The 14,185-nt window shown below is 43.9% G+C and overlaps 1 protein-coding gene across 2 annotated transcripts in view; it reads right to left on the bottom strand.

Moving 5' to 3' along the window:
- Positions 1 to 14,185, bottom strand: part of gnas (GNAS complex locus) — a 447,325-nt gene that overhangs the window by 22,853 nt on the left and 410,287 nt on the right. The window lies entirely within an intron of this gene.

The raw sequence follows: 14,185 nt of genomic DNA, 5'->3' as shown, positions 1-14,185 counted from the left end.
AGTGAGGAAGGTACAGGGATCCAGGATGTAGTGTTGAAGGAGCTGCAGCCCTTGCTCTTGTCAAGCAGGATTGAGGTTCTTACTCCCTGTGAGGGCAGGAGTGGGGACTGCAGGGAGGATGAGCAACCTGGCCACAGCAACGTGGTACAGGGGGCCAATCAAGTGGAGGGAGTAAAAAGAAATGTTGTAGTGGTAGGGGATAGTATCATTAGGGGGATAGATAGGATTCTCTGCAGTCAAGAGCGGGAGTCCCGAAGGCTGTGTTGCCTGCCCGGTGCCAGGGTTAAGGACATCTCTTCTGGGCTGGAAAGAAACTTGCAGTGGGAGGGGGAGGATCCAGTTGTCGTGGTCCATGTTGGTACAAACGACGTAGATAGGACAAGGAAGAAGGCTCTGTTAAAGGAGTATGAGCAGCTAGGGGTCAAAATAAAAAACAGAACCTCAAGGGTAATAATCTCTGGGTTATTACCTGAGCCACGAGCAAATTTGGCTAGGATAAATAAAATTAGAGTTAAATGCGTGGCTCAAAGACTGGTGTGGGAGAAATGGGTTTTGCTTCTTGGGACACTGGCACCAGTACTGGGACAGGAGGGCGCTGTTCCGTTGGGACGGACTCCACTTGGCCAGTGCTGGGACTAGAGTCCTGGCGAATCATATAACTAGGGCTGTAGAGAGGGCTTTAAACTAATTAGTGGGGGGGGGGGGGGGTGGGGGTTCTAGAGAGCAAATAACAGAAATGACAACAGAGAAGGTCATAGACTTAGGTAGCAGTGGGGAAATTAAAAAACAGAACGTGTCAGGAAGGGACAGAAGGTATGGAGTAAAAGGTAAAGTAGTAAAAGGGGAAAAAACAGGAACTAAGTGTCACAAAACATATTTGAAAGTTCTTTATCTGAATGCACGTAGCATTCGTAACAAAATGAATGAGTTAACGGCACAAATAACTACATATGGGTATGATCTTGTGGCCATTACAGAAACATGGCTGCAGGGTGACCATGACTGTTAAATAACCTGCATGTTTAATTCCCAATCAGGAAGGGAGGGGAGGTGGGGTGGCTATGTTAATAAAGGAAGGAATCACTATAATACAGAGAAATGATATTGGGTCAAAGGAGCAGGATAGTGAAACAGTTTGGGTAGAGATAAGGAATAATAAGGGGAAAAAAACACTAGTGGGCGTAGTCTATAGGCCTCCGAACAGTTGCAACTCTGTTGGACGGGGTATTAATCAGGAAATAGTTGAGGCTTGTAATAAGGGAACAGCTATAATTATGGGGGATTTTAACTATCATATTAACTGGACAAATCAAATTGGGCAGAGCAGCCTTGAGGATGAGTTCATTGAGTGTATTAGGGATGGGTTTCTTGAGCAGTGTGTAACTGAACCGACCAGGGGGCAAGCAACCTTAGATTTGGTCCTGTGTAATGAGACAGGATTAATTAAAAATGTCCTAGTAAAGGATCCCCTTGGAATGAGTGACCATAACATGGTTGAGTTCCATATTCAAGTAAAGGGTGAGAAGGTTGGATCTCAAACAAGCGTGCTGAGCTTGAATAAAGGAGACTATGAAGGTATGAGAGCGGAATTGATTAGAGTGGACTGGGAAAATAGATTAAAGGGTAAGACGGTACATGATCAGTGGTGTACATTTAAGGAGTTATTTTACAACTTCCAAAAAATATATATTCCACTGAGGAAAAAAGGGTGTAAAAGAAAAGATAGCCATCTGTGGCTAAGTAAAGTAATTAAGGATAGTATCCGACTAAAAACAAGGGCATATAAGGTAGCCAAATCTAGTGGGAGGATAGAAGATTGGGAAGTCTTTAAAAGACAGCAAAAAATAACTAAAAGATTGATTAAGAAAGGGAAGATAGATTATGAAAGTAAATTAGCAAAAAATATAAAAACAGATAGCAAAAGTTTCTTTAGTTATATAAAAAGAAAAAGGGTGGCTAAAGTAAATGTTGGTCCCTTAGAGGATGAGACTGGGAAATTAATGGTGGGAAACATGGAGATGGCAAAAACGCTGAACAAATATTTTGTATCAGTCTTTACGGTAGAGGACACGAAGAATATCCCAACACTGGACAAACGGGGCTCTAGGGGGAGAGGAGCTAAATACGATTAAAATCACTAAGGAAGTGGTACTTGGTAAAATAATGGGACTTAAGCCGGATAAATCCCCTGGACCTGATGGCTTACATCCTAGGGTCTTGAGGGAAGTGGCGGTAGGGATTGTGGATGCATTGGTAATAATTTTCCAAAACTCCCTGGACTCAGCAAAGGTCCCGGCAGATTGGAAAACTGCTAATGTAACACCCTTATTTAAAAAGGGTAGTAGGCAGAAGGCTGGAAACTATAGACCTGTTAGCCTAACATCTGTGGTTGGTAAAATGTTAGAGTCCATTATTAAGGAGACAGTAACGGGACATTTGGATAAACATAATTTAATAGGACAAACTCAGCATGGTTTCATGAAGGGGAAGTCATGTTTGACAAATTTGCTTGAATTCTTTGAGGAAGTAACATACAGGGTGGATAAAGGAGAACCAGTGGACATAGTGTATTTAGACTTCCAAAAGGCATTTGACAAGGTGCCACACAAAAGATTATTGCTCAAGATAAAAAAATCACAGGATTGGGGGTAATATTCTGGCGTGGGTGGAGAATTGGCTCTCTAACAGAAAGCAGAGAGTTGGGATAAATGGTTCATTCTCAGACTGGCAATCAGTAACTAGTGGTGTTCCGCAGGGGTCAGTGCTGGGTCCCCAACTCTTTACAATCTATATTAACGATTTGGAGGAGGGGACCGAGTGTAACATATCAAAGTTTGCAGATGATACAAAGATGGGAGGGAAAGTAGTGAGTGAGGAGGACATAAAAAACCTGCAAAGTGACATAGACAGGCTAAATAAGTGGGCAGAGATTTGGCAGATGGAATACAATACTGGAAAGTGTGAGGTTATGCACTTTGGCAGGAAAAATCATAGAGCAAATTATTATCTTAATGGCAAGGAACTGGAAAGTACTGTAGTACAAAGGGATCTGGGGGTCCTGGTGCACGAAACTCAAAAAGTTAGTATGCAGGTGCAGCAAGTGATCAAGAAGGCCAATGGAATGTTGGCTTTTATTGCTAGGGGGATAGAATATAAAAACAGGGAGGTGTTGCTGCAGTTATACAAGGTATTGGTGAGACCGCACCTGGAATACTGCATACAGTTTTGGTGTCCATACTTAAGAAAAGACATACTTGCTCTCGAGTCAGTACAAAGAAGATTCACTCGGTTAATCCCGGGGATGAGGGGGTGATCATATGAGGAGAGGTTGAGTAGATTGGGACTCTACTCATTGGAGTTCAGAAGAATGAGAGGCGATCTTATTGAAACATATAAGATTGTGAAGGGGCTTGATCGGGTGGATGCGGTGAGGATGTTCCCAATGATGGGTGAAACTAGAACTAGGGGGCATAATCTTAAAATAAGGGGCTGCTCTTTCAAAACTGAGATGAGGAGAAACTTCTTCACTCAGAGGATGGTAGGTTTGTGGAATTTGCTGCCCCAGAAAGCTGTGGAAGCTACATCATTAAATAAATTTAAAACAGAAATAGATAGTTACCCAGAAGTAAAGGGAATTAAGGGTTACGGGGAGCAGGCAGGAAATTGGACATGAGTCTAGGTTCGGAATGGTCATGGCCCTGTGGGTAGTGGAGCAGGCCCAGGGGCCGTGTAGCCTGGTTCTGCTCCTACTTCTTGTGTTCTAATTCTGTGTTAGATTTCAGGAGATGGTTTTATTCCTGTTCCTGGCTGGGGTGGAGATCGCCTTTACAGAAGGTAAGTACTGTAGAAAATATAGGGACAGAGTGATCTCCTGGAAGAGTTTCGATCGCCTAGATGGGTCGGAGAGGAATTTCCCAGATTTTTTCTCCCAAATTGGCCATTGGGTTTTTTATCTGGTTTTTCGCCTCTCCCGGGAGATCACATGGGTTCGGGTGCGATGGAGTGTGATAGAAGATTTGAGGTTAGGATCAGATCAGCCATGATCTTATTGAATGGTGGAGCAGGCTCGAGGGGCCGATTGGCCTACTCCTGCTCCTATTTCTTATGTTCTTATGTTCTTACAAGGTATATGTACTGATGTTAAATACTGTGTTATATACACACGTCATGTTCCATAAATATCTGGCATTTGATTCTCACCACGAAAGCAGCAGAAATGGGGCAAAACTGAACTTCTTGAAATTTGCAAACATTGACATACATACATGTGTGCACGTGCACTTAACTTCTGAAAAGGCACAACAGTGCTAGGTGTAGGATTCAGCAGTGGCCTGTTTCTACTGTATGTTGCTAGGGCCCAGGTAGCTGTGTACTATCTATTTCAAGTCAATGTTATTCAAGTTCATGAGGCCCCTTTCCTTTGCATAACTGGTCACTAATCCGGTTCCATAAAGTCTACACAGCCAAAAGCCTCCACAGTGTCACATTAGCAGGGCTGCATTTCCACTTCTGGGGTGGAGTTAAACAAACACATCTGGAGCTTATGGCGAATTATGCGATAGACCTGTTTCCAGTTTCATGACAAAATCTTATATTAAAACAGCGGCATGTTCTAATCTTTCGGAAACAGGAAAGGATCTCCCTAAATGGTTATAAGCAAAGTCCTCAACTCTACAGACCAAAGGTTCAATTGATCTTAGTAAGGGCGCTATAACTAGCCACTGTTCACTTAGACTAGGGAGGAGATAAATAAATATGAGAGCTCCCATTCCTTACTGCTGTAATTGTAATCCAGTGAGCTCCACTAAAAAGTGTGTACAAGTGGCCTAGACAGTGTCCAGTGTAATCACTATGCCTCCCATTATTGAATAGTCCTTCCCCCCCCCCACCAAACACACACCGCCATGGCTCACAAATAAAGAATGGAAACGTGAGGGAAGATAGTCGAAGGCACCAGTGGAATTGTGCCAGGCTCTTCCTGGGGAGGGAGCAGAAAGGAGAAGGAACAGAATACTTCCAGGAACACATCCAATTGTCTCTTGAATCTACTTATACTGTCAGTTTTAGTGACCTCCCTGGTATTTTAACCCATAACTCTATTATCCTCTGAGGGGAAGAAACTCCACTTGACTTCCCTTCTTACTAACTTGCTAATTTTTAGCTTCTATCTCCCAGTATTAAAACCCTTTACGAGTGAACAATTTGACCTGGGTAACTTGGTCAATTCCCTTCCCACAGCATGAACTCTTTTCCCCCACAAGATAAACATCCCGATGCAGAGTTTGCTTGCAGCACTGCTACTAATTTTCCAAATTAAACTAACATTTCCTTCAAACATTAAAACTAAAGCAGCTTAATTTTTGGTGTGAGCAGTTTTCACTTGTGGCTTTGCAGGAGGTTAAGTGCAGATTTTGTTCGGAGGTGTAAAGAGTGGGATTAAAACAGAGTGTACTTAAACAGAGTGTTTTATTTGGGAATTTGGAAAGAGTGGGAATTTCTGGTAAGTAGTAGATGTAAAAAATGAAATTTAATTTAACATTTTGATTTTAACCTAGAACTTTAAAAACTGTAGTTAACAGAAGCTACCTGCTAGTAGTTGTTCTTCTTAGGCAGTCCCTCGGAACGGAGGGTGACTCGCTTCAACACTAAAAATGAGTTCTCAGGTGACTGATGAGTCCAATGCGGGACCTACAGTCTCTGTCACAGGTGGGGCAGACGGTGGTTGAAGGTGGGTGGGGTGCTTGGGTTGACGTGCACTCCTTCCGCCGTTTGCGCTTGGCTTCCGTTTGCTCCCGACGAAGAGAGTCGAGGTGTTCGGCACCTTCCCGGATGCTTCTCCTCCACTTTGTGCGGTCTTGGGCCAGAGATTCCCAGGTGTCAGTGGGGATGTTGCACTTTTTCAAGGAGGCTTTGAGGGTGTCCTTGAAGTGTTTCCTCTGCCCACCTGGGGCTCTCTTGCCATGTTGGAGCTCAGAGTAGAGCACTTGTTTTGGGAGTCTCGTATCGGGCATGCGGATGATATGGCCCGTCCATCGGAGCTGATTGAGCATGGTCAAAGCTTCGATGCTGGGGATGTTGGCCAGTTCAGTGTGCCAGTGCAGGCTTTGGTTGCCTGAGAAAGAGTGTTTGAAGACCAGGACCTCAACCCCAGCACCAAGCTCATGGTCTACAGAGCAGTAGTGATACCCGCCCTCCTGTCTGCTTCAGAGACATGGCCCATGTACAGCAGGCACCTCAAAGCACTGGAGAGGTACCAATGTTGCCTCCGCAAGATCCTGCCAATCCATTGGCAGGATAGGTGCACCAACGTCTGTTTTTGCTCAGGCCAACATCCCCAGTGTCGAAGCTTTGCCTGCCAGTGGCAGTTAACTGTCAGTCAGCTGTAAGTGTTTGTCTTGAATAGGTGCTAATCACCAGGAGTAGGGGAGCTGTGTCAACACTTGTAAATTGGGTGAGTACAAGAGAAAACAGATCTGCAGAGCACAGAGCAGGATTAAAACGGAGTGTACTTATCAGTGTTTTATTTTCGAATTTGGAAAGAGTGGGAAGGAATTGCTGCTTTTTGCCTACACTACTTGTAGTGCTTTGTGTTACACAAAGATATTTAATTTCAATACCCATAACTTAATCTAGATCAAGAAGTCAAGAAACGACACTGTAAACCAAGTTACCTAATCACAAATTTAATTAAATAAAACAAGGTCATAGAGGGATGGCAGTGCAGGTGGTGTGCCGCAACTGCAGCATGTGGGAGTTTGCGGAGAGCATGGTAATCCCGGACAACCATGTTTGCAGTAAATGCCTGCATCTTGAAGAACTTCAGCTCAGAGTTTTTGAGCTGGAGTCTGAGGTGCAGACATTGCGGGGCATCGGCGATGGGGAGAGTTACATGGACACTTTGATCCAGGAGGCAGTCACATCCCTTAGATTAGGTAGTGGTACAGGTCTGGTTAGTGGTCAGGGACAGGAGACTGCAACTCAGGCAGGTAAGGGGACCCCAGGTGCAGTGCTGGAGGAGCCTCAGCCTTTGTCCAACAGGTATGAGGTTCTTGCTGCCTGTGTGAATGAGGGAATAGCCTTCAGGATGGTTGAGCAAGCTGACCATAGCACCATGGTGCAGGAGGCAATTCAAGTGGGGGGAGTGAAAGGGATAGATACTGTTCTCTGCAGCTGAGAGCATGAGTCCCGAAGGCTGTATTGCCTGCCCGGTGCCAGTGTTAAGGATATCTCCTCTGGACTGGAGAAGAACTTGGAGTGGAAGGGGAAAGATCCAGTTGTCGTGGTCCACGTAGGTACCAATGACATAGGTAGAACAGAGAAAGAGGTTCTGCTGAGGGAGTAGGAGCAGCTAGGGGCCAAATTAAAAAGCAGAACCACAAAGGTAATAATCTCTGGATTACTACCCGAGCCACGAGCAGAATTGCATAGGGTAAATAAGATCAGAGAGATGAACGCATGGCTCAAAGACTGGTATGGGAGAAATGGGTTTCAATTCATGAGGCACTGGCACCAGTACTGGGGTAAGAGGGAGCTGTTCCGTTGGGACGGGCTTCACTTGAACCATGCTGGGACTAGTGTCCTGGCGAATCGAATAACTAGGGCTGTAGAGAGGGCTTTAAACTAAATAGTGCTGGGGGGGGGGGGGTTCAGGTGAGCGGGAATTTAAAAAGTCAAAGAGAAAGAAAAAGGCAATAGAGCAGGGTAGCAATGGGGGTAATGGTAACCAGAGTATGACAGAAAGGGACAGAACGTATAAAAAAAGAGTGCATCAGAAAGTGGGGTCAAAGCACGGAAAAATAGTAAAAAGACAAAATTATAAGCTCTTTATCTGAATGCATGCAGCATTCGTAATAAGACAGATGAGTTGGCAGCACAAATAGATATAAATGGGTATGATCTGATAGCCACTAGAGACGTGGTTGCAAGGTGACCAAGGCTGGGAACTGAATATTCAGGGGTATCTGACATTTTGGAAGAATAGACAGAAAAGAAAAGGAGGTGGGGTAGTTCTCTTAATAAAGGATGAGATCAGTGCAGTAGTGTGAAATGATATTGGCTCAGTACAGCAAGATGTAGAATCAGTTTGGGTGGAGATAAGAAATAAGAAGGGAAAGAAGTCACTGGTGGGTATAGTCTATAGGCCCCCTACATAAGAACATAAGAAATAGGAGCAGGAATAGGCCACTTGGCCCCTCGAACCTGCTCCGCCATTCAATAAGATCATGCCTGATCTTGGGCTCAATGCCACTTCCCCGCCCGCTCCCCATAACCCTTCACTCCCGTGGTAAAGGATGGTATCAAATTGAAAACAAAGGCATACAATGTTGTCAAGATTAGTGGGAGGCCAGAGGATTGGGAAATTTTTAAAAACCAGCAAAGGACGACTAAAAGAATAGAGAGAAGGTGGATTACGAGAGTAAACTAGCAAGAAATATAAAAACAGATAGTAAGGGCTTCTACAGGTATATAAAAAGAAAGCGAGTAGCTAAAGTAAACGTTGGTCCCTCAGAAGATGAGACTGGGGAATTAATAATGGGGAACAGGGAAATGGCAGAGACTTTGAACAAATATTTTGTATCAGTCTTCGCGGTAGAAGGCACTAAAACCATCCCAATAATACATAATCCAGGGGCTATGGGAGGGGGGGAACAGAAACCAATCACTAAAGAAAAAGTATTCGGTAAAATAATGAGACTAAAGGTGGACAAGGCCCCTGGACCTGATGGCCTGCATCCTAGGGTCTTAAAAGAAGTGGCTGCAGAGATAGTGGATGCATTGGTTGCAATCTACCAAAATTCCCTGGATTCTGGAGAGGTCCCAGCAGATTGGAAAACCGCAAGTCTAACACCCCTATTTAAGAAGGGTGGGAGACAGAAAGCAGGAAACTATAGACCAGTTAGCCTAATATCTGTCATTGGGAAAATGCTGGAGTCCATTATTAAGAAAGCAGTAGCAGGACATTTAGAAAATCGTAATACAGTCAAGCAGAGTCAGCATGGTTTTATGAAAGGGAAATCATGTTTGACAAATTTGCTGGAGTTCTTTGAGGATGTAACAAGCAGGATGGATAAAGGGGAACCAGTGGATGTGGTGTATTTGGATTTCCAGAAGGCATTCGATAAGGTGCCACATAAAAGGTTACTGCACAAGATAAGAGCTCACAGGGTTTGGGGGGGGGGGCAATATATTAGCGTGGATAGAGGAATGGCTAACTAACAGAAAACAGAGAGTCGGGATAAATGGGTCATTTTCCGGTTGGCAAACGGTAACTAGTGGGGTGCCACAGGAATGAGTGTTGGGCCTCAACTATTTACAATCTATATTAATGACTTGGATGAAGGGACCGCGTGTAATGTAGCCAAATTTGCTGATGATACAAAGATAGGTGGGAAAGCAAGTTGTGAAGAGGACACAAAGAATCTGCAAAGGGATATAGACAGGCTAAGTCAGTGGGTAAACATTTAGCAAATGGAGTATAATGTGGGCAAGTGTGAGGTTATCCACGTTGGTAAGAAACATAAAAAAGCAAATTATTTAAAGGGAGATAGATTACAAAATGCTGCAGTACAGAGGCAGCTGGGGGTCCTTGTGCATGAAACACAAAATGTTAGCATGCAGGTACAGCAAGTAATCAGGACGGCAAATGGAATGTTGGCCTTTATTGCAAGGGGGTTGGAGTATAAAAGTAGGGAAGTAGTCCTGCTACAACTGTACAGGGTATTGTTAAGGCCACACCTGGAGTACTGCGTACAGTTTTGGTCTCCTTATTTAAGGAGGGATATACTTGCAATGGAGGCAGTTCAGGGAAGGTTCACGAGGTTGTTTCCTGAGATGAAGGGGCTGACTTATGAAGAAAGGTTGAGCAGGTTGGGCCTATACTCATTGAAATTTAGAAGAATGAGGGGTGATTTTATTGAAACATAAGATACTGAGGGGGCTCGACAAGGTAGATGCAGAGAAGATGTTCCCCTCATGGGGGAAATCTAGAACTAGGGGGCATAGTTTCAGAATAAGTGGTCGCCCATTTAAAACTGGGATTAGGTGGAATTTCTTCTCAGAGGGTCGTAAATCTGTGGAATTCTCTGCCCCAGAGAGCTGTGAAGGCTGGGTCATTGAATATATTTAAGGATGAGATAGATAGATTTTTGAACAATAAGGGAGTGATGGGTTATGGGGAGCAGGCAGGGAAATGGTGCTGAGCCCAAGATCAGATCAGCCATGATCTCATTAAATGGCGGAGCAGACTCGAGGGGCCAAATGGCCTACGCCTGCTCCTATTTCTTATGTTCTTATGAATGCGGTTGTGGTAGGGGACAGTATAGTCAGGGGGGATAGATACTGTTCCCTGCAGCCGCGACCGAAAGTTCCAAAGGATGTGTTGCCTGCCAGGGTTAAAGACATCTCCTCGCGGCTGGAGGGGAACTTGGAAGTGGGAGTTGGAGGATCCAGTTGTCGTGGTCCACGTAGGAACCAACGACATAGGTAGAACTAGGAAAGAGGTTCTGCTGAGGGAGTTTGAGGAGCTAGGATCTAAATTAAAAAGCAGAACCTCAAAGGTAATAATCTTTGAATTGTTACCTGAGCCACGTGCAAATCGGCATAGGGACAAACAGATTAGAGGTTTAAATGCGTGGCTCAAAGAGTGGTGTGGGAGCAAGGGGTTTCACAGTTCATGGGGCACTGGCACCAGTACTGAGGAATGAGGGAGCTGCTCCATTGGGAGGGGCTCCACTTAAACTGGGCTGGGATCAGTGTCCTGGCGAAGCAAATAACTAGGGCAATAGACAGGGCTTTAAACTAATGAAGGGGGTGGGAGAATTCAGGAAAGAGTAAATTTAAAAGCAGCGAGAGAAATGTCAAGGCTGTAGAGCAGAGTAGAGTTTTGGGTAAAAATAAGCAGAGTGGGCCAGGAAGGGACAGAGAGAGTAACAACGGTAATAAGGCTTCAGTGACTAAGGTGACATCAGGGAAAAATAAAAATAAGTCAAAGCTAAAGGCAGTATATCTGAATGCACGAAGCATTTGCAACAAAATAGATGAATTAATAGCGCAGATAGAGATGAATAGATTTGATCCAATAGCCATTATGGAAACGCGGTTGCAATGTGGCCAAGGTTGGGAACTAAATATTCCAAGATACTTAACTTTTAGAAGAGATAGGCAAAATGGAAAAGGAGGTAGCCCTGCTAATAAAAGATGAGATAAAGACAGGAGAGAGAAAGGATCTTCGCTCCAAAAATCAAGACGTAGAATCAGCTTGGGTGGAGCTAAGAAACAGGGGCAGAAAATATTGGTGGGAGTTGTTTATAGGCCCCCAAACAGTCGTCGTAATGTAGGGCAGAGTATAAATCAGGAAATTAGAGGTGCATGTAACAAGGGTGCTACAGTAATCATGGGGGACTTTAATCTACATATAGACTGGGCAAACCAAATTTGTAGTAATAGTGTGGAGGACGAATTCATGGAATGTATACAAGATAGTTTACTAGCTCAGTATGTTGAGGAACAGACTATTTTAAATCTAGTATTGTGCAACCAGAAAGAAACTTGTAGTAAAGGGGCCTTTAGGGGAAAGTGACCATAATATGATAACATTTTATATTGAGTTTGAAAGTGATTTAGTTTAATCCGAAACTAGGGTCTTAAATCGAAACAAAACAAACTACGTAGGTGAGGGGCAAGTTGGCTAAGGTAGATTGGGAAACTACATCAAAGGTATGACGGTAGAGAAGCAATGGCTAGCATTTAAAGAATTAATACATAATTTACAAAAAATATACATTCCTTTAAGGCACAAAAACCTCAGGAAAAGTGGTCCAACCGTGGCTAACAAAAGAAGTTAAAGGTAGTATTAGATCAAAGGAAGAGGCTTATAATGTTGCCAAAAATAGTAAGCCTGAGGATTGGGAGGATTTCAGAATTCAGCAAAGGCCAAGAAATTGATAAAGAAAGGGAAAATAGAATGAGAGTTAACAAAAACAGACTGTAAAAACTTCTATAGGTATGTAAAAAGGAAAAGATTAGCAAAAGTAAATGTGGGTCCCTTACAGGTAGAGACAGGAGAAATTATAATGGGGAATAAGGAAATGACAGAGAAATTAAACAAATACTTTGTGTCTGTCTTCATGGAAGACGACGCAAAAAAACTTCCAGGAAATAGTGGAGAACCAAGGGTCTAGCGAGAATGAGGAACTGAAAGAAATTAGTTTTAGTAACAAAATAGTACTGGAGAAATTAATGGGACTGAAAGCTGATAAATCCCCTGGACCTGATGGCCTACATCCTAGGGTTTTGAAAGAAGTGGCTATAAAGATAGTGGATGCATTGGTTGTCATTTTCCAACATTCCATAGATTCTAGAACGGTTCCCACGGACCATTATTAGCATTTTTAGGCCATTAGTACCAACAATTCTGACCTTTTTTGATTAACTGTTCATGTCACCTGCCTGCTACCAGACTGTTCAATTTTTCTCCAAAGGCTCATACAACTGTCCCTTGAACCCATTTATACTGTTAATACGGTTAACCCATTTACTAAATCAATTATCTATCGGATGCAAATGCTTCAATTTGACTTCCCTTCATACTCCTAACCTCCACCAGCATGGTTAAAAGGGCCAGCTGGATTGAATGCATGCTGAACTAGTGTAAAAACATTTTCCCCCCCCAAGGTTTTAAAGTGTTTTGTTCTTCCAAAGTGCATTTCATACCCTCCCCCTTATCGCATTGCTACTGCTTTCTGTAGCAATTACTTCCCACACCTGTTTCAGTTCCTTCCTTTCTCTGTGAAGATGACAACAAGATAAGAACGACTTGCCAGTTTTGAGTGAGAGAAACAGGGCAGCGCTTCCAAAAAGCACTGAGTCACGCTAAATCAGGGGTGTAAAAATTTGGTCTCATCATGAAGGCTTGTGGGCCACATGCAATTAGTATAAAACATGCAAAACACCAAATTCAATGAATATTCTGCAACATCAAACACTTAATTACTAAAAAAGTTATAAATGTTCTTACAAGCATGTTAATTAACATGTTTCACCCAGGGGGTTTTGGGGGGGGGGGGGGGGGGGGGGGGCCAAGGAGGGATTTTTCGTGGCGAAGGTGGATGCATGACAGAGTCAGAGGAACAGAGAGTTCGGGGGGGGGGGGGGGAAAGAGAAAGAGAAGAGCTGTCAGGCTGGAGCAGTTAACAGAGATACTTAAGTTGCGACCTGTGAAGGGTTTTAAATATTTGGATGTGAATTTTCAATTCGAGGCACTGGGGGACCAAGTCAACGAGGACAGCAATGATGAGTGAGTGGGACTTGGTGTGGGATAGGATATTGGCAAAGTTCTGGATAAACTGAAGTTTAGAGAATGGAGGACTGGAGGCAGGCCAAGAGAACATTGAAATAGAAGTCTGTAGGTGACGCAGGCGTGGATGAGAATTTGGCAGCAGATGGGTGATGTAATGGGAGAGGATATAGGGTCGCAAGCTCAGCTCAGGATCACAGGAGTAGGCGAGCGACCAAGGTGTGATTTAGTGACTGGGTAGGTGGTGCAAAGTATTGCCAGGCAGGGAGGCTTCAGTAAGGGGCATGGTGTCGCCCCTATGAGCCAAGTTTCACTCAGCTATAATGCTAATGCAAACATCCATAATAGGTCGTAGAAAACAAGGGCCGTGTTTGTAAGCGAATGGACATGCTGAAGGGAACTGCAGAGGGGGAGGCGATTGTTGGTCCACTGGCACAGTTCCAGGCAGCAATGTTGGGTGAGGTGACAGAAAGGCGACTGGTGAGATTAGTGCTCAACAAGCATGCTGGGTGGGAAGGTCAGCGACAGAGGAGTTTGAGGCATTTGGGGTTTTTGCTCATAAGGAGGCAGCGACGGAGATCAGAAAATGCCGAGAAAGGCACAGAGGGCAGCTGTGGGCTTAATCAAGGCTGATGGGCTGTCATTTAGACACTCCAGGGCTAAATGCGAGTGATATGGATGAGTTTTGCATAACCATCTTCTGTGTCATGCAGTCGGCAATCTTGAAGTTTAGTTGTCAACATCTGCGCCCATGTTGAGTAAATACGAAACACGTGCTGTATTACAGCAAGTGTTTGGACTCCAACTTAAATCCATTACTATGCAAACAGTAACAACTTGCATTTATATAGCACCTTTAATGTAGTAAAATGATACAAGGCACTTCACAGG

The sequence above is a fragment of the Somniosus microcephalus genome, chromosome 13 (genome assembly GCF_052327205.1).
Source record: "Somniosus microcephalus isolate GS21.2 chromosome 13, FLI_Smic_1.0, whole genome shotgun sequence".
Lineage (NCBI taxonomy): Eukaryota > Metazoa > Chordata > Chondrichthyes > Squaliformes > Somniosidae > Somniosus > Somniosus microcephalus.
Note: the sequence above shows the minus strand (reverse complement) of the source record. Positions and strands in the feature narration are given on the sequence as shown.